The sequence below is a fragment of the Theobroma cacao genome, chromosome 10, assembly GCF_000208745.1.
Source record: "Theobroma cacao cultivar B97-61/B2 chromosome 10, Criollo_cocoa_genome_V2, whole genome shotgun sequence".
Lineage (NCBI taxonomy): Eukaryota > Viridiplantae > Streptophyta > Magnoliopsida > Malvales > Malvaceae > Theobroma > Theobroma cacao.
Genome location: NC_030859.1, coordinates 16611720 through 16618941, shown reverse-complemented (window position 1 = coordinate 16618941; position 7222 = coordinate 16611720). Strand labels below are relative to the sequence as shown.

At 31.6% G+C, this 7222-nt stretch overlaps 1 pseudogene; it reads left to right on the top strand.

Annotated features, from left to right (window-relative positions):
• Positions 408-1394, top strand: LOC108663634 (annotated as a pseudogene).

Sequence of the window (7222 nt, the reverse complement as noted above, 5' to 3'; positions counted from 1 at the left end):
AATCTTTGGTTTTCCTTCATAAAATAATTTGATCATTTTTAATTGAATATTTTAAAATAGAAATTGATAAAACAAATTTCCATAGTTGAAGTAATATTTTTGTTTAAATTATTTTAAATTATAAATTTAATAAAAATTTATGAAATTTAGACAAAAGAGGGATGAAAGCTGTTAGCCCATTTTTCATTTTTCATTTTTCTTTTTATCTTTTTATTGTTTCTCTTCCCATTTTTCCTCTTTTTCCTTCTTATCACAATTATTATGTTATAACTGAGAGATTTACATAAAAGCTTGATAAAGCTTTAATATAAGGAGTGGGTCAAATTCAATTCCATGTTTGACTTAAAATATAATTACAAATTATGATAAAAAAATGAATTTAAAATGACAACTCAAAAATATAGGCAATGGAAGAAAGTTTTTATCCAAAAAAATGTTTTAAATAAAAATTATGAATATAAATAAGTTGAAAAAAATCGTCTAAAACCTTTGGCTCATGAACAAGAAGATCATACTCCCAACCTTCAATTCGTTTTTGAATCAGACACTTACAGAATCATTGATGATATCAGGGCTGGTGTTATTGTCAAGGTTTACAAAACCGAGTGTATTCTTGTGGATTCAAATATTGTTGCCATCAAATCCATTGATCTTGACCAGTATTCCAAGGCTGATTTCGACAACAACATTCGACGTGAAACCAAGATCATGTTGCTTTTTTCACACCCTTACATCTTCAATGCTAATTGTTCCTTCATCGTCGATGGTCAACGTTTTTGGGTGATGATGCCCTTTATGTTTGCCACTCCTTTACAATCCATAATCTCATCTTCTTTTCTCGATGGCTTATCAGAGCAATGCATTACCATTTTTCTCAAAGAAACCCTAAATGCATTGTCTGCTTATTGTTGATGCATGCTGATGTGATGGGAACTCTATATTGGGTGGCCCTAAAAGCGATCTACTCCCATACAAGGTATAATTTCAAAGTTAATATATGGTTTTTGGAATAACCGTGGTTGAATTAGCCATTGAAAAGCCTCCTTTATCTTATCTACGTCCTTCAAAGTCTTTAATCAAGAAGATTAAAGATCAGTTTAGATTTTTTTATTATGAAAGTAATGGCAAGAAAGGTAAGAGCAAGCAATTTTTCAAGGCATTTAAGAATATGGATGCTTCGTATCTTGATCAAGATCTTGCAAAGCGACTCTTGGCAGAGTAGCTTTTGAAACATTATTTTTTTCAAGAGTTGCAGAGGTTTGGAATTTCTTGAGAAGAATGTTTTGCAGGGATTGCCTAGTGTTGAAGAAAGGTTCAAGGTAAACAAGATTCCTAGGAAGGGTGTTATGTTGATGGGGAGTCATGGTTTCAGCTTGTTGAATATAAAGGATTAGTTTGTGGAAGTTCAATGAAAGATAGGTTTGAGCTTGAACTCATATTCCTCAACAAATCAAAAGAAGAATTAATTGTGAAATGGTCTCATTTTAGTGGCAAAACGATCATTCCAAAAAAAGTAGGTGAGACGAATAGAACAAGTAACTCCGATGGGACAAATTTGAATTCACCGAAAGAGATTGGAAAAGAAGTAGATGAAGAAGAGTCGAGCATTGAGGGAATTGTAGGGGATAAGCCAAGAGTTGAGGGTACAATTAATAGAGAAACAATGGCGGGTGGCCTAACGACATTGATAAATAGTTTGGATAATCAAAGGTGGAGGGTGATAGATACAATTGGACTGTTTGGAGGGGATGTGACCAATTGATGCAATTGATTGAGAGGTTGAGGTTGGATTTGGAGAATGAAAGAGAAAAGGTTAGAAATAAAACTGGAATTTATTAGAATTCAAATTGCTGGTACTGATGAAAACAATTAAAGTTTGGAATGGGTGAAATTTAAATCTATTTTCATGTTGTTTTTTTGGATAGGAACCTCTGTTTTGTATTCATTAGAACATCATTTTAACTTCTTCAATTCCTCTTTTTATTGAACCTTAACAATATAGGAGCATTGAAACGATTTGTAAGCATATTTTTGTGATTATTACTTATTGGAGACATGTTATTATTGTTAGTTTAAAAAAATCGTCTATAATCTATAACTTCTATAACATAAGTAAAAGGCCTCCTCATTTACCCACGTGTCGATCCAGGCAATGCCCACGTTTTCAATCTCTAAACCCATTAGTAAGTCCAACTTTACAAAAGAAGTAGCTAACCCACATTTCCCATCAATCTCTAAACCTATTAGTAAGTCCAACTTTACAAAAAAACTAGTCAACTCATGTTTCCCCATCAATCAAATTCATATCTCTTTTCTTTATAGCTAGAGAAGTTACGTTTTTTAGGGAGGAGTTTTGAACCTGTCAAACTTGAAGGGAGGGTTTTGAAATCTCAGTGATGGGTTCTCAAATAAAACCTAAATTGCCCACATTAGTAAGTCATGTGACCCTGTTGGTATTTCCCTATCCATTCCTATCCCCTATTCTTTTACTCCTTGAGTCGGCTTAGATTTACTTGATTATTTTCATCTTTTCAGCTTTCCTCATTGTCAGTTTCCCCTCGGGTCTACGCTATACTTTAAGCTTGCTCTCGGGTCGACTTGGGGAACAACAGGGAATCATGAATTTTTAATATTTTATCATAGATTTCGGTCAAAGAGTTTCGATTTTTGGGATTCAATGCTATGTTTGCTTTTTGGGATTTCATTTTGGCCATTGGATTTTCTACGCCCTGTCGACATGTGTGGTCTGAGATGGGTGCCGTGTCTAGACTTTTGGTTCCTACCATATCTCTATTTTTTTTTGTTCTATCTTGGTTTTTATTCTTCACTTCAGTGTTTAGCACTTCTTAGGATAGAACAAGATTTTAGTTTAAGGTCCTTTCTCATGTTTAGCTTTCTTTTTTTTATCTATGCATAACTTTGCTTTGAGTGCTAACAAGTCTAACTCAATTTTCTCTTAAGTCAAGTAAATAGTTTTTTATTTAACCCCAACGCAACGCGGGGTTCAATCCTAGTTATATTAAAAGTCTTTCCTAAGGGCTTCAATTGGGTGCCATCTGGCCTAACCAATTGTTTGACACATGATGCGTAATTAGAATGTTTGGGACGTCCTGGAAGGTTTCAATTGGGTGATGTGAGGTATTGGGTTTTTTTGGGAGGATTGTGGGTTGCTTTTCAATAGAGCGTTTCTTTGCCTTGAGATTGACACTATCGGTTTGACAAATGGCATAAGTCCATGTAGCACCATGTCAAAGATTTTTTTTATGGTTTTGTTGGTGCATCTTTATTTGTAGACTAACTTTGGTCTTTTAATTCAGAATGTGTTCTTTCTTTGGAGAGTAATCTAGGATTTTTGTTTTGGTGGCTCAATTGTTTAGTTTTTTTGTGTGAAGGCATGTTCTTCAAAGTTCTTTTCTCTCCATTGCATGTGTTTTTTGTCATTTGTTTCATCTTTTTCACTACAAGTGTTTTATTTTCTTTAACTATGGTTTCCCTTAAGTATTCTCTTCTTCTTCCTCTTCAATACTTATGGTCGGTTCTTCATTTTCTTTTACTTTTTGTTGTTTTTGTTTTGTTCCAATTGGTTTTATACTATATTTTTATTGTTTGTTTTCATTTGTTGTTTTTGTATCATTTTGTCTTTCTTATTCTTACTTTGTTGTTGGTTTATTTTTTTTGGTTTCTTTATTTTGGTTTTTAGCCATCAAAGTTTTTTGGTTGTTATTTTTTGGTAGGGTCTTGGTTTTTTTGGTTGATTTTCCATTCTCCAATCATTTTTTTTTGAAAATTTTGTTTCCCATTTTTCACTGTTTTTTTCCCTCTTCATTTCGTTTTTTGATTTTTAAGATGTAGTATGTGTTTATGCATATTTGTTTCCCTTTTTCACTGCTGCTTTTGTTTTTTTCCTTTTCATTTGTCTTTTTCTGCACGTTTGGTATGGAGAATAGCTATGTTATTTCCCCTCTATTCTCAGCCATAGTTTGTAACCTTGTTTGGTTTAAAAGTGGAATGAGGAATAGGAATTCCTCAATAATCCGTATTTTTTAAAATGGGAGAAAGGTCTGTTTTAAGTATTCCCGACTCTCTCCCTGGTTTTATCTATTTCGTGAATCATGAAATAGCTTTGAAATATTTAATGACTAAAATACCCTTATTAGATTTACAAAATTACAACTTGATCCATATAAAATAATTTTTTCTCTCTCATCCTCCTTTCCCTCATCTCTCAGCCGCTCTTCCCTTTTTTCTTTTAGCCGTTCTTCCCCTCTTTCTCTCTGTCGCTCTTCCCCTTTCTCTCTCAACCGCTCTTCGCCTCTTTCTCTCAGTCCCTTTTCCCCTCTCTTTCTCAGCTGTTCTTTCCCTCTTTCTCTCAACCGCTTTTCCCCTCTTTCTCTCCGCTGCTTTTCCCCTCTTTCTCTCAGTCGCTCTTCCCCTCTTTCTCTCCATTGCTCTTCCTCGCTCTTCTCCTCTTTCTCTTAATCATTTTTCCCCTCTTTCTCTCCGTCGCTCTTCCACTGTTTGGGTTCTAGCAATAACATCACCTTTCTCATCAAACTTTCCAGCTACGTTACTCTATTTCATAGTCCAGGTACTTGCTTATTGTGCTATTGTTTTTTGTTGAAGTTGCTCTTATTATGCTGGCTGTGATTTGGGTTTGCTGTGAAAATATTTTGGGTTTGCTGTGATTATGCTTAGTTTGTTACATCGGTTTTCAAATTTAGTGTTTGCTATGAAAATATTTTGGGTTTGTTGTGATTTACGGTTGAGGTTTTCAATCTCTTATAATCAAACCCATCCCTTCCATTCGTTCTTCAAATCCTGCTGGCAACCAAACATATAAAAGAATCAGTACTCGACTGAGAGATTTTCAGTCAAGAAATTGCCAGAAAATCGACTTACAAAAAACAGCCATGGTCAAAGCCTTGAGAAACAAAACATCACACAGCATTTAAGTTTTGAATTCACAAGAAAATGCAATCAAAAGACACCAAAAGCCTACAAATGACCCAAACCAGGAATCCATCAGAAAACCTCAAGAAAACAGGACATGTAAGAAAAGCAAACAAAACCTCTTGGATTGTTTCCCTCTCTTACACCTTCGTACACACTTAACTGCATCAAGATATTACGAACACTGCCCAGGGAAAATTGAACACCCAAAGAGTTGGAGTTTATAGATAGCAGCTACTGTATCATTTTGTAGAAGAACACATTATGCATCATAGATCAACAATGCCCTTTAATTTCCAGGGAAAGCAAAAAATTTTGGCATGATACATAGCATTGACCACCTCCAAATCACTGTAAAAATGCAAGTTACTCGTTGCTCCTTTGTATTAGTATGCATTACTTCAATTTCAGTTTACAATTTATTTTGTCGATTTTATTTTTTTTAATCGCATTATTAGTTTAATCTTTTAAGACATTCAATATTGTTGGTGGTTGATTTCTCATACTTTATGAAGCTATATAACACTACTACATACTAATAATTATTATGTTAGTGTCAGTTGTTCAATTTTTAATATATCTTGGAATGAAAAACATTTTCCTAATTTAACAAAAAAGGAAAAAATATGCTTTTTTACATTAAATTTGAAGTAGATTCACTTAAAAAGTCTCTAAACTTCATATATTTTACTTAAAACATTTTGGCATTTCAATTCGAAGGAAAGATAATTTTAATTAATTATTTAATTAATTTCCTAAACCCTAATTTAAATGAAATATAATATTATGCATCATATTACTCATTTAATTAATTTCTTATTTACTTAATTATATAATAACACGTTCCATTACTTAATTAACTAAATTATTTTATTAACTCATTAAAACCTTAATTATTTTAAATATTTAATTCATTGCTAGATAACAAATTAAAACACGTATTCATTAATTTGATTAGTCAAATTCTTTTTATTATCCTAATACAACCTTAATTAAATTAACTAATTTTTATTTAATCTAAATTTAATCATTCAGATAATTGCTTAATTACCATCAACCTTACTTAAGTTAAATAATTTTAAAATTTTCTAAATTTACTAATTTAATTTATTGATTAATTATTAATACATGATTATTTTTACTTACTTAAATTATTTAATTAATTCCCCAAGCCCTAAACCCTAATTTAAATGAAATACAATATTATGCATCATATTACTCATTTAATTAATTTCTTATTTACTTAATTATATAGTAGCACATTCCATTACTTAATTAACTAAATTATTAATTAACTCATTAAATCCTTAATTACTTTAAATATTTAATTCATTGCTAGATAACAAATTAAAACATTTTTTCATTAATTGGATTAGTAAAATTCTTTAATTGCCCTTGTACAACCTTAATTAAATTAACTAATTTTTATTTAATCTAAATTTAATCATTTTATTAATTGCTTCATTACCCTAAACATTACTTAAGTTAAATAATTTTAAATTTTTCTAAATTTACTAAAAATAGAACATTATACACTAAACTACTAGAACCAACCCCCCTTCTTTTTCCCTATCTGTCTCTCTAACCCAACTGCACCACCTTTCACAATTTTACTATATGGCTTACTTATGGGGCTGAAATGTGCTCTTGATGTCACTTACTTTTTTTGTTACCATATGGCTTTAATATTTTTTGTACATAATAAAATAGATTAGAATATTTATTTTTTGTAGTCATGGTTCGTTTGTATTTGAGAAAAAATGTTGAACGACGAAAAAGGCTACTAGTTATGTTTAAATTTTATATGGAGATTTGTCGTGCTGTTAGTTCATTCTTGATTATATTGTCTGCAGCGTCGACTTTATGCACTTATAGGCCAAGAGTAAGATCTTATACATTAGATTTTGCTGCAAATCGAGAGTATGTGATGCGACTTGTGCATGATAATGATTTTTCATGTATTTCACAAATTAGGATTAATAGAAAAGCCTTTTTTAAATGATGTGAAATGTTAGAACGTATTAGAGGGTTGAAGTCAACAAAGAACATGCTTGTAGATGAGCAAGTAGCAATATTCTTACATATTATTGCTCATCATGTTAAAAATCGAGTAATTAGTTTAAATTTTAAAAGGTCGGGTGAGACAATTAGTCGACACTTTCATAATATTTTAAATGCAGTGATAAATTGTAAGAACATTTATTTGAAAAACCTGAGCCCATTGCAACAAACTCAATAGACAATCGGTGGAAGTGGTTTAAGGTAGATAGAT